The sequence below is a fragment of the Schistocerca cancellata genome, chromosome 2 (genome assembly GCF_023864275.1).
Source record: "Schistocerca cancellata isolate TAMUIC-IGC-003103 chromosome 2, iqSchCanc2.1, whole genome shotgun sequence".
NCBI lineage: Eukaryota > Metazoa > Arthropoda > Insecta > Orthoptera > Acrididae > Schistocerca > Schistocerca cancellata.
In genome coordinates this window covers 634,198,294-634,217,739 of record NC_064627.1, presented here as the reverse complement: position 1 = coordinate 634,217,739, position 19,446 = coordinate 634,198,294, and positions in this window count along the sequence as shown.

The window sequence follows — 19,446 nt, the reverse complement described above, 5'->3', positions numbered from 1 at the left end:
CAAAGGATGGGGCGGATTAGGTATTTGTACGTGTTTTAAGGACAGTAGAGATGTGTAGTCCACGTGTTTGGCCTGTTAGTAGTTTTAGTCTATTGTGGGTTTTCTGTTAGACTATTAGTAGGTGGGACTTGCCAGTCGAAGGTCAGTTCAAGGTATTTTAGTGTGTTAGTTAGCTGGATGGGACGGTCATAAGTGGTGAGGTAGGAGTTATGGAGATGGAAGGTATGGGAATTTCTTGAGCGTACGATAGATTGGGTGGAAGGCGATGTACTCAGCATACTGAAGAAGATGGATGGGAGGAGGAGGTTTGGGTATATCAGCAGTGTATAAGAGGTAAATGAGGCGGGAGAGACAGGGACCTTCGGGCACTCACATCTTGTAGTCTTTCCTAATAGTACGTACAAACCGCGAGTTCGCAGTGTCTGACAACTTCTCAACTTCTTCTAGGAAGGGCGTCATATCACTCTTTCTATGGTGCGTTTCATATTTAGGCCGTGCAGTAGTGCATCTGGATTGTTATATGTCGTATCCAATCCGTTATGATACTCAAAAGTGTATAACATAGTCGGTTCGTGATCAGCTGTTTCTGAATCCGCTATATCTGAGGATGGCTAGTGTGAGTAGTGCAATGAAAATGGTTTAAATGGCTCTAAGCACTATGGGACTTAACATCTGAGGTCATCAGTCCCCTAGAACTTAGAACTACATAAACCTAGCTAACATAAGGACATCACACACATCCATGCCCGAGGCAGGATTCTAGGATTCTAAACTGCGACCGTAGCGGTCGCGCGGTCGCAGACTGAAGCACCTAGAACCGTTCGGCCACAGCGGCCGGCAGTAGTACAATGAACAAACGTCCGATTAACGTACTACTTACTTGCGTATTCGCGGTAGCATTCCAGAATAGCTCATGTAATCTTTAGGAGCGAAACAATGGTTTGATTTAAAGAGCGATGGAAGCACAAACGATACACTTTATCTCACATTTTATGAACGTCAAAAATAACACCATGGTTACGGCGTACTACTCCAAAAGTATTATGAAGTTGTAGTTTTACTTATCTGTGTTCTAGGAGAAAAGCGTGCCGCCTCCTTTTGTCCGGCTCGTCTTTTTAATCCTTGCCCTTCTTGGAAGGAGAAGTCAGAGATGCACCTCCAAAGAATAAATAGATAGTCTTTCACTAGTAGCAAGCATCTCATTCCGCAACGCCATCATTCTTCAGTATATATGGTACATATAAGGGGCAGTCAAATGAATACGAGACAGATGGAAAAAACAGTTAAATTGCTTCGAAAGCAATTCACCATAACTAATAATACATTTATCCCACTGTGAGACAAGACGGTCAATGTCTTCATGGAAAAATGTTTGCGATTGCTTACAGTACATGATTGTATCCGTCAGTGCTCCTCTTCGTCTGAAGCAAATCGAAGGCACGAATGTCTTTCTTCATGGCTCCAAAATATGGAAATCGCTGCAGCAGTTTCTCTGTGAACTCCTTACGCATCCTCCATACAGTTCCGATTTCTCCCCATGCGATTTCCGCATTTTTGGAGCTCTGAAGAAAATCATTCGTGGCCGTTGATTCAGTTCAGACGAAGAGGAGCACTCCTGGATACAATCATATTTCCGCAGGGAACCGAAAACATTTTTCCCTAAACCCATTGATTGTCTTGTCTCACAGTGAGACAAATTTATAGACAATTATGGCGATTAATTTTGAAATAATAAACCGTTTACACGCTTTTTCCCATCTGCCTCGTTCTCAATTGACTTGGACTTATGTTATTCCCCGTTGAGCTGTCAACGATTTCCGAAAGGCGAAGCAATCTTGTCTGGCCTAAACTCAATGGCACTAAAAATCTCCTCTGTACCTATATCTTTTCTGGAACGAAATTGCTTTTATTCCAATAGCCCTTCGGTTTTTTTCTCCAACATTCAGTACGAAGATCGTTCCACTTTCCTCTTTTTCTCAGATATCTTATGAGAGACAAATGTCATACATATAAATACTATCTACGAGGTGCGCTGTTTGGGACACTATGTATTTCATTCCACACTAACAATTTTGTCCTACTGGAGAACTCATTAACAGTATCCCAACTGATGTTCATTGTCACTAGCCTGTTGATGTAATGTTACAAAGAAGAGGTCAAATTTATCTCTATAAGTAATTACGATAACACTCCTTTGGCTTCATTGAGGGTTAAATGAACACTTTTTGTGTTGTATTAATCTTTGTAATATTTATAGCTCTGACTTTTTTTCTTGGTCACCAGTCTTCTGACTGGTTTGATGCGGCCCGCCACGAATTCCTCTCCTGTGCTAACCTCTTCATCTAAGAACAGCACTTGCAACTTACTTCCTCTGTTATTTGCTGGATGTATTCCAATTCCTGTGTTCCTCTACAGTGTTTGCCCTCTACAGCTCCCTCTAGTACCATGGAAGTCATTCCCTCATGTCTTAGCAGATGTCCCATCATCCTGTCCCTTCTTCTTATCAGTGTTTTCCCCATATTCCTTTCCTCTCCGATTCTGCGCCGAACCTCCTCATTCCTTACCTTATCGGTCCATCTAATTTTCAACATCCGTCTGTAGCACCACATTTCAAATGCTTCGATTCTCTTCAGTTCCGGTTTTCCGACAGTCTATGTTTCACTACCATACAATGTTGTACTCGAGACGTACATTATCAAAAATTTCTTCCTCAAATTAAGGCCAATATTAGATATTAGCAGACTTGTCTTGGTGAGGAATGCCCTTTTTGCCATTGCTAGTCTGCTTTTGATGTCTTCCTTGCTCCGTCCGTCATTGGTTATTTTACTGCCTAGGTAGCAGAATTCCTTATCTTCATCTACTTCGTGCTCATCACACCTGATGTTAAGTTTCTCGCTGTTCTCATTTCTACTACTTCTCGTTACCTTCGTCTTTTTTCGATTTACTCTCATTCCATACTCTGCACTCATTAGAGAGTTCATTCCGTTTAGCAGGTCATGTAATTCTTCTTCACTTTCACTCAGTGTAGCAATGTCATCAGTGAACCGTATCATTGATATCCTTTCACCTTGAATTTTAATTCCACTCCTGAACATTTCTTTTATTTCCATCATTACTTCTTCGATGTACAGATTGAACAGTTGCGGTAAAAGGCTTCATCCTTGTCTTACACCCTTTTTAATACGAGCAGTTCGTTCTTGGTCGTCCACTCTTATTATCCCCTCTTGGCTGTTGTACATATTGTATATGACCCGTCTCTCCCTATAGCTTACCCCCGCATTTTTCAGAATTTCTAACATCTTGCACCGTTTTACGTTATCCAGCGCTTTTTCCAGGTCAACAAATCCTATGAACGTGTCTTGATTTTTCTTTAGTCTTGCTAACATTATTAACCACAACGTCAGAATTACTTCTCTCGTGCCTTTAACTTTCCTAAAGCCAAACTGATCGTCATCTAGCGCATCCTCAATTTTCTTTTCCATTCTTCTGTATATTATTCTTGTAAGCAGCTTCGATGCATGAGCTGTTAAGCTGATTGTGCAATAATTCTTTCACTTGTCAGATCTTGCTGTCTTCAAAATTGTGTGGATGATGCTTTTCTGAAAGTCAGATGATATGTCGCCAACTCACACATTCTACACACCAACGTGAATAGTCGTTTTGTTGCCACTTCCTCCAATGATTTTAGAAATTCTGATGGAATATCATCTATCACTTCCGCCTGATTTGATCTTAAGTGCTCCAATGCTCTTTTAAATTCTGATTCTAATACTGACTGGATCCCCTATCTCTCCTAAATCGACTCCTGTTTCTTCTTCTACCACATCAGACAAATCTTCCCCCTCATAGAGGCTTACAGTGTATTCTTTCCACCAATCTGCTCTCTCCTCTGCATTTAACAGTGGATTTTCCGTTGCACTCTTAATGTTATCACCCTTGCTTTTAATGTCAGCGAAGGTTGTTTTGACTTTCCTGTATGCCGAGTCTTTCCTTCCGACAATCATTTCTTTTTTGATGTCTTCACATGTTCCCTGCAGCCATTTCGTCTTAGCTTCCCTACAATTCCTATTCATTTCATTCCTCAGCGACTTGTATTTCTGTATTCCTGATTTTCCCGCAACATGTTTGTACTTCCTCCTTTCATCAATCAACTGAAGTATTTCTTCTGTTACCCATGGTTTCTTCGCAGCTACCTTCTTTGTACCTATGTTTTCCTTCCCAACTTCTGCGATGGCCCTTTTTAGCGATGTCCATTCCTCTTCAACTGTACTGCCTACTGCGCTATTCCTTATTGCTGTATCTGTAGCGTTAGACAACTTCAAACGTATCTCGTCATTCCTTAGTACTTCCCTATCCCACTTCTTTGCGTATTGATTCTTCCTGACTAATGTCTTGAACTTCAGCCTACTCTTCATCACTACTATATTGTGATCTGAGTCTATATCTGCTCCTAGGTACGCCTTACAATCCAGTATCTGATTTCGGAATCTCTGTCTGACCATGATGTAATCTAATTGAAATCTTCCCGTATCACCGGCCTTTTGGAAGTATACCTCCTCTTCCTGGAACCGGCCGTGAGTGTAAACGAACAAGAACCTACATTTCCGGAGGGGAGACGACCGTAGTAGCGGAACCACTCGGTCCTCTCCCTCAGGACTGGCGTATTTAAAGTAAGCGGTTACCTGTGTAGCGTATGCGAGGCGGCTTGAACCAGCGCAGAAAATATCACCGTTAAAATTTGCCTCTCTTGCCAAAGCACAGCCGTTATTACCCAACGTCACCTAAACTGCTAGTGTAGATTCAATTGCAACAGTAGCCTGAAACAGGCGTTTATTAAGTGAGGAACTGAGGTCGAACACGATCAACAGCTTATGAAAAACAACGTACCCAGTATGAAAATAAATTTGTATTTTCTTCACATGAGTTGTAGTAAAACTAGCAACAAGTGTCGTTTCACCTGCTATCGATGTGCCTTAAAATTACATTGTTTCATTGCAAAAATCTCTAGTTACTTTAATAACACAGGAGATAACGAAGTTTCGCTTGTTAAACATATGGCAAAACACTCTCCTTTTTATTTGCTATCATTTGTCAAAATGTAATCTCGTTTCGATATCTCAAACCGTTTATGAGATAACACATATTTTGTGAATATTTCATTCTGGCTTTACCGCTGACGAGCCCTATCGGAAATAAGTGCGCTACATAAAATCAGTTTTCTCTAGACTGATGACTGATACAGGCCTCCTTCCAAGTCTAAAGAAAAATTTGATATGTTAGCTTAGTTTCACATGCAGCAACGTATGATGTAGCATGCACCAAACACAATATCATAGCGTCCTCTATTTTTCATTGTAAACTTCTGGAATTTTGTGCAGTGTCTTACCTAGAAAATAACGCAAACATTACAACGATTAATGAAATAATGAACAGGTCACCATGAAGCTGACATTTAAAGCTGTAAGTAATGTAAAAATCCTATTTTTTACCTGATAGTTTTTCTAAAATAGTGTGAGAAAGGTTGCAGAGGTTATGGAGCTCACACGACACACTACTTGTCGTGGCACTGCCGCACCATGACTAGCAGGCTAACCAGCTTGCTTTCTGTTGTTACACTAATACGTCCGTTTTGTGTCCCCCTGCGATAGAAAGACTGACGTAATGGTCATAAGAATTATGGATCACTTCTTGTATTGTGGGGGTCGTACTCGACCCTTGTCGGTGCCAGTCTGCGTTTTCACTCGTTTAAAAAGAAGAAAAGAAAACAGTTAGCCACGTGATACGCCCGCTAAACCCTCTGGGAATAACAGGTAATTAGGACTGTGGAAAGGGCCAAATAAGGTTGGGGTCAGTTTCGCCTTCTAATTGTAATTTATTGTAATTTAATAACGCTTTTACAACCAAAACGGCACATAGCCGGACATTTACCGAATGCAACTCTTTCACGGCTGAAGGCCTCAAAACAAGAAATCTTAACAAATCAACAAAATAAAAAAATCCAATTAACATAGCAATAAAATAATTTAAAAAAATATCACACCCAAACAGATAGAACCAACATATGCAAGGTGAAATATCAAAGGCTGAAGGCCACAATTAAGTTTCAAAATTTTAAAATATATCACCATAATCTTTTAAAGGCAGAAGGCCGCAATGTTTAAGCTTAAAAGATAAATTAAAGTGTAAAGGATGAGCCAGACAATAAGGGATTTTGCTTTATTATACGAGCCTCCAACCGGTAACTTCATTTTTCCATTGCGGCCAAGCCACGGCCGGCAGTGTTAGCTGCCTGTAAATTCTTTCCTCCCACGGTTTAGTAACAGGAAGTCAGCACCGATGAAGGGCACCTTGTTCACGCGCCTCCCTCGTGTGCTGACGAGGTAACGCCGCCCCAGGCGTCGCTTAGCAGGCAACGCTCTGGAAAGTTCCATGCCGCCCGCTCGGTCCTGACCAATCAGGGCGGAGGAAGCCGCGTGGTGCGTCGAACATACCCGGCCGCCCGTCGCCGGGCCCGCTTTCTTGTATTCTTGCTCACCCGCGAGTCGGATGCGCGCCCTGTAGCATTGAACATCTCCCGCTTCTCCCGGTGCTGCGGCACTGTGGACTTAGTTTTGGCAGACAACCACTTTCGGTAGCTTCGCGAACAATGTTCGCCAAATTGTAAGCTCTGGCTCACCCTCACCTCCCTAGGCCTATGTAGCCCCTTTTCATCATGCTTTAGCCAATAAATGGCCTTTCTCTAAAAATTACACTATTATTCCATAACGCCCACCGCCTGCCCATACCCGCCATCCAGTACAATTGGTGTCAGAAGTGGGATCCGTTCCCGTAGTGACTTTGTCGCTACACTAAATTTCTCCCGGCAAGACGCCGTACACTTCGCGCATGGAATGCGCCAACCGGCCGCCACGTTTGCTCCACGTGGGCCGTGGCTGCTCCACTAAACACGCACAGGGCGCGCGCTGCAGCGAGGCAGCCCACGCTAGTCCGCCACGTGAGCCGGACGCCGCCGCGCTGCCCGCTGCCTGAGTTCGAGGGGCCTGCGCTGTGCTGCGCGACCGGCCGGGCCGTCGTCATCCGCCGCCGCCGCCGCGCAGCCCACCGCCGCCCGCCGCTGTCACCGACGCGCCAGGGGCCTGCCGCCATCGCCGACCGGCCGAGCCAGCGCCGTCCGCCGCCAACACATTTGCCGCCGCCCGATTGTCCGGACGCCGTCGCCGCCGCCCGCCGACCACCACTCGCCGCCACTGCACCACGCCGTCGCCGCCACCACTGAGTCGCACCACCTCCAACGCCATGTAAGTCGCCGCGATGCTTCCAGCAATAGCTTCGACGATCTTCCGCCGCTGGATTGAGAATTTTTGTGGCCGTCCTTTTCTTGTAACAATCATTACTTTTTTCTGGTCACTAGCGTCCCATAAATTTGTAAACATGCCGATGGGAACACGAGCGACGGAACGGGATACCCCCGCAGAGGCACCTGTCTCGCAAGACCCGCTCGAGGCCGTAAATGCGCAAATGCGCCAGTTATTCGCACAAAATCAGGAGCTACTTGAGCAAAAGCGCGTCTTGAAACAGACGCTGGAAGCTAGTGCGCGAACTTCCATACCTGTGGCTAGCTCCACCCCTGTAACAAATGCTCAAACAGAGGCAACTAACACTAGTTCTGTCTCTAATACAAACGCAACAATTTCAGCTAACATGGCGACTGTAAGCAATTTTCCTGCGTCTGATTTCATTCCCACCTTTTCTGGAAAGTCCCACGAAAATGTGGCTATGTTCTTACAAAATATTCGTGATGTGGGTCGCACGTGTGCCTGGCCGGATGATCTACTGGTCAATGTAGCCAGACTGAAGTTGACAGGGGAAGCTCGAATGTTTATAGAAACGGTGGACGAATTGCGTGACACGCACGATTTTGAAGTATTGGCTCGCGGATTGACTACGCGTTATTCCGATACCAGAGGTACCGCGTATTACAGAGATCAATTATCAACCCTTAGGCAGAAGCCTAATGAGGATTTTGATGCCTTTGCAGATCGCATACGAGCAGTATCTTGTCGTACCTATAAGCTAGGCGAAAATGCCAGTGAAAACAGAATTTTGCGCTCAGAAGCGGAAGCGCGTGCAATTGATGCATTTGTTCGCGGTATTGACCCCCGCATCGGAGGAGAAGTCAAAGCAGCCTCCCCCACTTCCCTGTTTGAAGCTGTTCGTTTGGCAATGTTACGCGAAGAGGTATTGCGTTTTTGCGCTGCCGCACCGCGCCCATCGGACCCAGTACCGGTCCCAGCAAAAGCAGTATTCTGTCAGCGTTGTGGGAAGCCCAACCATACGGCAATGCGTTGTCGCGCGCCGTATTGCACTATTTGCCAGACAGTAGGCCATGCTGATAAGGTTTGCCCCACAAAGTCACCATTTTCTAATCAGATGCGCGGCCACCGCCGCAACGCGGGGTCGAATCAGGGAAACGCTTGGGGGGCAGGTTCCGCCACCCACCCGCGCCCCCGACAAAAATAATACACCCGGTTAGGACCGAAAAATGTAAAGAGGTGGAACAAGTTAGTCTAGTTGGCGTACTCGGGAACAAATTAGTTAGAATTTTAGTTGATACTGGTGCTCAAGTTAGTGTACTGTTTGTGGAGAAAAATGATCGAAGGGTGTTACAGCCACCCCGGTACCATATCAGTGGCCTTGGAGAGGAAGTAATTGTCCCTGCAGGTTCGTGTGTAGTGAATCTGCAAATAGACGACGGTAAATACAGTCAGAGGATGGAAGTAGTAAGGCTAAAGAAGGGTGAATTTGACATCATACTAGGGAATGACTTCCTGCACCGTTATCAGGGGATAGTGGATTATCGAACGCGAACTGTGCAGTTCGGCGAAGCAATTCACCGATTTGGCAGTGCGCACCCCCGTCAGACGCGAAGGAGCTGCGAAAGGCACCGTTCACAGTCTCCCACAAAACCGCAGATGTGGGCGATAAAAACCACTGACCCTGTGAGGATAAAAGGCGGAAGTGGAAAGATTCTCTGGATAGATGTCAAAAGTCAAGAACAGCCTAATACAGACATTCTGGTTGACCCGCTCACCCACAATGATGTTTTAGATCGTCAGTCAGGAGATATAAAGAGAAGTATCTGCCGACCGGAGAGGAGACAGAAGGGTTTTGCGATACCAGTAAGTATAGATAATTTTGGTGTAAAAGATGTTGTGATACCGAAGGGTACTATTGTTGCCAGTGGACAGGAAATTTTTGAGGAAATAAGAGGAGCTGAGAAGCAGCGAGATAAAGATGACAAAGGGAGGAGAAGAAAGAAATGTTCACTTAGAGAAGTGCGATATGTCGCGTCGACGATAAGGAGTCAGTTAGAAGAGAAGTTAGGGCATTTAAATAGTGAGGAGAAAAGGATGCTGCAGCCAGTATTAGAGGAATTTTCGTGGTTGTTTGAAGAGAGGCAGTTTCTACCGGCTACGGATTTGGTTCAGCACGAAATTCCGACCGGAGAAGCTCGGCCTATTACGTCAGTAGTTCCACCCAAAAAAGCAAGAAAGAAGGTAATACAACCGCCTAGATAGCAACGTAGATATGCTCTAAGGTCAAACCCCTATGATTTACGTTTCAGAGAGTAGATCTGAGATGGTATGTAAACAGTTGGAAAAGTCCTGCATGCAGCAAGAGAATTAATTGACGGAAAACACCGTTGTTACTATACATTTAATTAAATTGTGCATGTTAATTATAAGTGGACATAAGAATTGGCAACCATTGGTAATAGAATTTATTATGTCACATGTTAATGGAAGTGATTGAAGTTATGTAATCATTTTGTCTTGTCATTTAACGTCTCCAGTAATGTTATCGTAGCAGTCGAGAATTAAAACCACAAACATTCTTTAATCATGGAATTAAGGGGAAAGTTGTCCTTGTCAACAGAACACTTAGACAAAGAATCAGTTAATCTAGAATATATCAAGGGGATTCACATTTCACCTGTTAATTTAGTGAATAGTGCACGAACACAGCTACTAAAGCTTTACCATAAAAACATGATAGTAACACGCCTTCGTAACTGCCAGTAGATCAATGACTACATGCTGCCGTCTACCTGTCCTTTGAAATACGCCCTATTACATGTATGTTTTGCTAAATGATCACACAACGATAATAACAAGAGTAAATACGTCCAAGTTAAACAACAAATAGGCTACTCTAAAGTAAAAGGAGTCTTCCTCAAGTGCTATTTTATTGTTTCATGATGCGAAGTTGAACAGACAACAAGGTAAGTTTTTTGATTCCACATATTTCTGTATATAAAATACCACGGAAGGAGTCGCGTAAATACCGCCGCTGTTGTCTACAGCTGTTCACATGTGCCGAGCCCCGCCCCTCCCTGTCAGCTGGCGACGCGGCCCCCTTCCCTCCCCACAATACAGCCTGCAGAGAGAGAGAGCGGCCATTGCAGTTCCCACTTCCCCACCCACCGCCAATGTCTTTGGCGCCTACAGCATCTGCACCTCTCCCCTCGCCCCTCCTCACCACCATCCTATCGCCCTGCACGCCACGTGCGTCAACCACGCTACACCTTCGTACATTCGTACGTTGCAGTTTAAACAGCAAACCTAAAGGGATGGTTATAGAAATAAATTCACCAGCTAAATATTGCCCTACAGATTTTATGAGTCTTATGTAAAGACGGGAATCTATTTTTGACGTCTACCCGTGTTTTCAGTATGGAACAAAAATCGTGAGAGAACTTTTTCCTGGTACGCATTGTCTAAACCATCAGGATTAGCAAACGTTGGAATTTCAGATCGATCTCCAGCTTTGTTGTATCACCACCACGGTTAATAAACGGATCTATATGGCGTCAAGGAAGCCGGCACTTGTCGCTATATTTGTCCTGTAAACGACCGCTGTGTGGGAAACGCGTTAGCCAAGGAGTTGGGTTTGGAATGCCATCGCACAATGCAGTTTATTTAGAAGCCTGACACCTGCCAGTTACCTAAATTTTAGAAGAACAGAGTGTTTAAGTAAAATATTTGGAACCCGATAGTTTTGTGATCTCTAGCGATTTATGTTATTAGAGTCCCTTAGAAAAGAACATCCTCCATGCATAACTGTCGTGAATAACATAAGATAACTCTGGAAGGAAATTTTGTGACTGTACCGAGAGATTAACTCCACGCGTAGCAAGAGGACGGACCCAGCGTGAATGCCAGTTATGCTGCCGAGCCAGTGAAACCGGACGCAGCCGTACTGTGAGCTGTGCTGTCAGCAACTTACAATCTCACGAGCGCGACGCGTGTCGCACCTTAGCACCTTAAGCTGCACTGAATCTCAACACAGAAAATACTTAACCATTGTATAACGAACCATTTGAATAACTTTATGCACATTTTCAATACTAAGGAACTTACTTTGCTCCCCACACACTTTATATACTATATGACAAATGAACTCTAAATTTTATTAAAAACCAAAGCAACGACAGGTAAGTCATATCGACGTCTTCCGAGATGCAACTAGCTTCGTCGAGCCGCCAATATTGATTATATGGAAGCAGGTAGGTGAGAGAATTAACAAAAGGAACAACAATCATATCCTTGAACGATTGACTGGGTGACTGATAATCACAAATATTTGCAAAAACAAATCAACACAGGAAACGGTGTATCACATCTTTAATAATTATTGGTCTGTTCATTGAAGGCGACACAAAACCACTTTTCTTCAGAATCTTGTTAAAGGAAGTATTAACGTGACATTACACTATTCCACAGCATTACACACAACATTGCCATTACTTAATGACAGTTTTCTTGTGGGTAGAAGTACCAAAGGTCAGTTGGTATGGAAATGCAAACGAGAGCATAAAGGAATACCAAGGGATGCTTACATTCATTTTGCTACGAAATGTAACTGGAGGATAAGGAAGCTTTGTTTGAAAGAAATATTATTTTGAACTTTTGCTTTTGTTGCGGTTTTGCCATGTCTTGTATCACTATGACGAGTTGCCAATTACTTACGTCTAATTACTTATGTCCAATTCCTTATGTCCAATTACTTATGTCCAATTGATCGTGTCTAATTACTTATGCTGATGTATTATTTTTACTATTGTTCATTTTGTCCATGTCTTATTTATGCTATTATCAAATGTTCAGACAGTTTTACTAGAGTTTGCCAGCACCAGTAATTTAGTGTTTGTATCAAAGTAGTGTTTCCATGTGTCACTCTGTTACTAGATTGATGAGGATTTCAAGTATGCTAGGATAGGTTCCCGAATACTGCCAATTATTTGTTATTAATAATGATGTCTTAGGTAAGAAATGGTTTTGGAAGAGTAATTTAGGATGTAACCATGCTTTATTTTCATTTGTATTTGAATGTTTATCTGGAGAGATACCACATGCCTACCCCCGTGATAGATAACATAAACAGAGTGAATCACACCCACAGAACGAGCAAGCTTTGGCCATATACCTAGTCTGATGAATAAGAGAACCACACCCGCAAGGGCACGTACCTTACGTGACGCGGTTGGCACCCGCGCGGACCCTTAGCTGTCTGTGTCGTTTCTTCACTTTTCCATTTTGCGACATAGTCCGCCCTAACCACTTTCATCTGACAACTTTCAACCGAACAACGCCTTTTGCAGTCTATTACCCGGGCGCATCCTAACACAAAATTATTCAGCCCAGACTTTGATCTTCCATCTCGAAGAAGAGTTCACGAGAACAGTGTTCCGTGCTCTCTGACGACAGCTGATCAGGCAACGTCAGACGCGAAACGCGTCTAGCCCGCAGCTAAACGCCAGTAAGCGGAAATCTCTGTCCAAAACCTTGAGCCTTCTTTGTTTTCCCATTGTATTTTCCGAAGGAATACCGACTATTGAAGTAGTAGCATTTAACTGTATGACGTGTCCCAGGACACTGCGATATAACCAAGGATAGACGGAGTTTTAAGCAACCAGCTGGGTCCGAGGAGGCCAGCACCATGGAGTTATAGAGACGGCGAGTTTAGTCGCAAAATGTTGAGAGGATGAAGACGGCGAATTTGGTCGCAAAGTAAAGTTAGTCGCAAGATGTTGAGAGGATAAAGACGGTGAATTTTGTAGCACAGTACAGTTTTTTTTTATGTAAGAGATGTAGAGTTTGAGGAAGAAGTACGTAGGAACTATCTTGGAGTCGCAGAATTGTCATTTACACAGTTAAGTAGGCGACACCGTCGTATCAACGATGCGCCGTGCACTATACCTTCAAGTAAGGAAAAGTCCTTCAGAAATTACGCTCAAATTAGTCTTTTCTAATTCAATTCCTTACACTTTCTTTTTCCATTCTGGAATTCTCTAGATTCTCGTCAAGTTTTGTTCTTCTCGCCTCATTAACAACAGCGTTGACATCCAACGACACAATCTACGCCCCACCTGCACCAAACTGGTGTCACTTTTCTTTGTCAGTCTCACTTTATGGTGTTCAGCAAATATATTGAGTTACGAGGAACTTCTTCTCAAAATGTGAACGTTATTACACGTAGAGGGTCAGCCCTAAGAGGCACTTAACTTTCTCTGTTTAGTGATATGGAATATGCAGTAAATTTAATATGATATTTGTGTACCTCATTTTTATATTTCCATGTTTATGTAACAATTATGGTCAGGCTAAAATGGATTTCATAGGAACTTTGTTATGAACCAATTTACTAATGTATAATGTAATTTTAAACAGAACCCACTATAACAATTCGTCTAGGTAGATGTCACGGGTAATCCCACTTCTATTTTGTTGCATTTGACGGTCGTAGACCCCTCAGCTGCCGCGGGCAGCCCTGACGCCGCGCTGGCCTTGGAAGTTATCTGCCGCGTGCGATTCTTACGTAGCGCGAAGATTCGGCCTTGCAGCCAGCTGCCACTCTGACGTAGCCTCCGCGCAGGTCTTTAGCAAACGGTTCCTGTTGGAACACCACTTATAACCGTTCATGCCACTACGCATTACTTAGTATTCGCACCCCTTTAATTATGTTTTTCATACCTGAAAGCCCATTCATGATTACCTTGTCAACTAACTTTCAGTTTTAACTAATAAATCAAATGATCACCTCCTATCGTCAATTGATGACTTGCTAAAACATTGAAAAAGGACAAATTTCTTACGTTCGCCTGTTGGCACATTTAAATTAATGGCAAACAGCCACGAACTAAACAAAAAATAGAAAACAAAAACCTATCAGGCATGTGCCCTCCCTTAGTTTTAAGAGTGAAACTGAGATATCAATTAATGTGGAAAAACTAGTGTAGTGTAGTGAAGTGTTCCCTTAGTGATAACTCCCTTTTCAACTGTGTTTTGAAACATATGGACCTCCCCTCATACCCCCCTGCGCTGAGTTGCAGTGCACGGACCTGGCCACGGCCACGCCCCCTACCAGCCGGCAGCCTGCACGCTGCCCGCTAAGGACAACACACCACGCCGCCTCGTGCCACTCGCCCTCGCCGTGACTCATCAGTGGTTATATGTTTATATTTTCAACTTATTCCAACAAAAGAAAAAAAAAAGACATTTTTACTTCAACTTAGCAACAAGAACACTTGACATATTTATCTAATTCACACTGTCATGTTTTGTTCGAATTTTATTTTGATATTTTATGATGTTTTGATGTTTTATGATGTTTTGATGTTTTGATGTTTTATGATGTTTTGATGTTTTATGATGGTTCTTGTATGCACACAATATTGTTGATGTAAGTCCCCTTGCGACCCGTAGGAGGTCTTTAGAGTCTCTACACCCTCCCATAGGTTAAGACCCCTGCCGTCTTCCGTGAGGGCCATTCTTAATCAAGTGATGTTCACTTTCTTTTGCAAGATAAATTTGTTTACATTCAAATGCTAATTGCATTGAGCGAATTCACATACGTTCTCCGCTCCCACGGAAGGGGGAGGAATGTAAAGGATGAGCCAGACAATAAGGGATTTTGCTTTATTATACGAGCCTCCAACCGGTAACTTCATTTTTCCATTGCGGCCAAGCCACGGCCGGCAGTGTTAGCTGCCTGTAAATTCTTTCCTCCCACGGTTTAGTAACAGGAAGTCAGCACCGATGAAGGGCACCTTGTTCACGCGCCTCCCTCGTGTGCTGACGAGGTAACGCCGCCCCAGGCGTCGCTTAGCAGGCAACGCTCTGGAAAGATCCATGCCGCCCGCACGGTTTGCTCGGTCCTGACCAATCAGGGCGGAGGAAGCCGCGTGGTGCGTCGAACATACCCGGCCGCCCGTCGCCGGGCCCGCTTTCTTGTATTCTTGCTCACCCGCGAGTCGGATGCGCGCCCTGTAGCATTGAACATCTCCCGCTTCTCCCGGTGCTGCGGCACTGTGGACTTAGTTTTGGCAGACAACCACTTTCGGTAGCTTCGCGAACAATGTTCGCCAAATTGTAAGCTCTGGCTCACCCTCACCTCCCTAGGCCTATGTAGCCCCTTTTCATCATGCTTTAGCCAATAAATGGCCTTTCTCTAAAAATTACACTATTATTCCATAACGCCCACCGCCTGCCCATACCCGCCATCCTGTACAAAAGAACTAATTTTGCAAAATTTTTAAGAAAAAGGAAAAATAACCATAAGCCTTAAATTTTAAGCAGCTGAAAACACATAATTAAACACCTGTAGCACTCAGAAGCCTCCAGGGAGATCGGTCTTCAAAAAATGGTTCAAATGGCTCTGAGCACTATGGGACTTAACATCTGAGGTCATCAGTCCCCTAGAACTTAGAACTACTTAAACCGAACTAACCTAAGGACATCACACACATCCATGCCCGACGCAGGATTCGAACCTGCGACCGTAGCAGTCCCGCGGTTCCGGACTGCAGCGCCAGAACCGCTAGACCACCGCGGCCGGCACACGTGCAAGAGCAATATCACGCCGGTAGCAGCAGGTGTGCGGTTTCGCTCTCTTCAAACGTTCCCGTTTGGCTAAGTTCAGATGTAACGCGCAATGAAGCACGCTAACGCGCTATTGAATTCAAAAAAACTTCAGATGAGGGGCGGTCGGGCGCTTTAGTCGCTGTAGTTAGCTTCCTTGCAGGCTGCTTCTGTTTCCGTTGTCTTGCAAGCGTTTATTTATAGGAGGAGCTACACTAAAAAAAATCGACTATAGCTGGATAATTAGTGAAGTATGTAAAGTCATGTGGATGAAATTAGAAGACATTGTGATGCTAACATGAGACGAAGAAAAATGGAAAGAAATATCTCAAGAACTGGGACAGAACGCAATGTTTCCTCATTGTACTCACGATGGTAAACGTATCAGAAGATAAATTCAGAATACTGAAGTTTTTATACCTCACTAATAAATCTTTTCTTCTAATGTTCTTGGCGCTAAGTAACTATCGCTTTATCTGGGTTGACATTTACGCTTATAGAAATGATAGTGGCTTAGAAATTTTCAGTTCTATGTGAAAAATCCGCAGGAAAATCTTTGGATACATTGCACCGAAACAGAAACCTCTGAAAGAAAACCACACATGGTACTTCCTTACTTGATCTTAGATGATGAAGCATTTAGGCTGATGAAAAATTTAATATGACCATACAGTGGGAAATATGCGACCCGCCAGGGTAGCTGAGATCGCTACTGCGCTGCTTCCTGGACTCAGGGAAACCGGGCGGATTAACGAAGAGGGCCGGTCTGCTGGCCAGCCTGGATATGGTTTTTCGGCCGTTTTCCACAACCCAATAGGTGAATACCGGGCTTGTCCCCACGTTCCTCCTCAGTTACACGGCTCGCAGATACACTCCTGGAAATGGAAAAAAGAACACATTGACACCGGTGTGTCAGACCCACCATACTTGCTCCGGACACTGCGAGAGGGCTGTACAAGCAATGATCACACGCACGGCACAGCGGACACACCAGGAACCGCGGTGTTGGCCGTCGAATGGCGCTAGCTGCGCAGCATTTGTGCACCGCCGCCGTCAGTGTCAGCCAGATTGCCGTGGCATACGGAGCTCCATCGCAGTCTTTGACACTGGTAGCATGCCGCGACAGCGTGGACGTGAACCGTATGTGCAGTTGACGGACTTTGAGCGAGGGCGTATAGTGGGCATGCGGGAGGCCGGGTGGACGTACCGCCGAATTGCTCAACACGTGGGGCGTGAGGTCTCCACAGTACATCGATGTTGTCGCCAGTGGTCGGCGGAAGGTGCACGTGCCCGTCGACCTGGGACCGGACCGCAGCGACGCACGGATGCACGCCAAGACCGTAGGATCCTACGCAGTGCCGTAGGGGACCGCACCGCCACTTCCCAGCAAATTAGGGACACTGTTGCTCCTGGGGTATCGGCGAGGACCATTCGCAACCGTCTCCATGAAGCTGGGCTACGGTCCCGCACACCGTTAGGCCGTCTTCCGCTCACGCCCCAACATCGTGCAGCCCGCCTCCAGTGGTGTCGCGACAGGCGTGAATGGAGGGACGAATTTAGACGTGTCGTCTTCAGCGATGAGAGTCGCTTCTGCCTTGGTGCCAATGATGGTCGTATGCGTGTCTGGCGCCGTGCAGGTGAGCGCCACAATCAGGACTGCATACGACCGAGGCACACAGGGCCAACACCCGGCATCATGGTGTGGGGAGCGATCTCCTACACTGGCCGTACACTACTGGTGATCGTCGAGGGGACACTGAATAGTGCACGGTACATCCAAACCGTCATCGAACTCATCGTTCTACCATTCCTAGACCGGCAAGGGAACTTGCTGTTCCAACAGGACAATGCACGTCCGCATGTATCCCGTGCCACCCAACGTGCTCTAGAAGGTGTAAGTCAAGTACCCTGGCCAGCAAGATCTCCGGATCTGTCCCCCATTGAGCATGTTTGGGACTGGATGAAGCGTCGTCTCACGCGGTCTGCACGTCCAGCACGAACGCTGGTCCAACTGAGGCGCCAGGTGGAAATGGCATGGCAAGCCGTTCCACAGGACTACATCCAGCATCTCTACGATCGTCTCCATGGGAGAATAGCAGCCTGCATTGCTGCGAAAGGTGGATATACACTGTACTAGTGCCGACATTGTGCATGCTCTGTTGCCTGTGTCTATGTGCCTGTGGTTCTGTCAGTGTGATCATGTGATGTATCTGACCCCAGGAATGTGTCAATAAAGTTTCTCCTTCCTGGGACAATGAATTCACGGTGTTCTTATTTCAATTTCCAGGAGTGTATCTGTAAATGTTCGCACCATTTCATGACTTACACTTGACAGTGACAGCTGTGGTATACACTTCTTCCATCCTGGGGGGTTCGGGGTGGCGGCAGAAAGGGCATTCAGCTACCATATGCCGCTAACATTGCTACATCAATAATAACATTGCCGACTCTGCGTCACGCGGGACTAAGGCCCACAGGAAAGGAAAGGATAGCGGGAAATATGTGAGTTACGAAAAGAGGTATTTGACTATCAGCTAACCTTAGCAGTTAAGTCTATTGAAAGTTCTTTTTGTACAGCATGTATTAAGTGGAGAATACAGCATCGTCCATTTAGATGTCTAAGTAGATTGTTCCAAAGACACTGTAACTTGAGACTACAGTGCATCACAGCTGTATTAGAATGAGATATGGCTTTAAACAGGAAGATATCTTAGAAGGAAATCTCACAAGTACAAATGCTGCCCACAATGGACGACCCATTTCATGAGTGGACAACACTACCAACTATTTGCTAATGAATGCAGTCCTGAACATGTAGACCAATCGAAAGAAAACGTACATGTAAGCGATAAAGTTTTTGTTACCTATGTTTTCCATTTTATTTTGAGTTATTTCTCGACAGAAGATGGAAACCAATTTTTTCTTAGCATCTCGTCTCAAAATTTTATTTTTACAAAATTCCGACGCTATATTCCAAAATGCTGGCCTTTGTTTCTACTTCATCAATTGGTAGCTCGATGTGAGTATTCTCGTCTTCGATTTCACACATTTTTCGCAATGTCCAACAAACAAATACACCAGAAACAGACAAAAATTCGTCTGGTCACGACGGAAATGCTTGGTCAACTGTGCAGCACCTGGACACCATCTATCTTTCTAACTGCGCTTCAACGTCCGTTCGACTGCGGCTAGAGTTTTTTTCCCCTGAACGCTGCGTAAACGCGAGCTCATTTTGATTGGGTATGAGTTGATTATTAGATGTCTAAACGTGTAACTTAGAAATGCACGTCAGAATTCCGTCATGTGAACCAGTCTTTAACGTGCAGTGTTGAGATAGACAACTTTCACACATTTTATAAAACGAACGTACTGCACAGAGAAACAAAGCATGTAAAAACAAATAACAACAGTTATTTTACAGGTCGTAAATGGCCCCGGTAGCTGACTGGCAGTTAACCGGTAGTTGGACTAGTACAGATACATGACAAGTGAGCACAGAACATAGGCGTGATTAAATTCAGGCTCT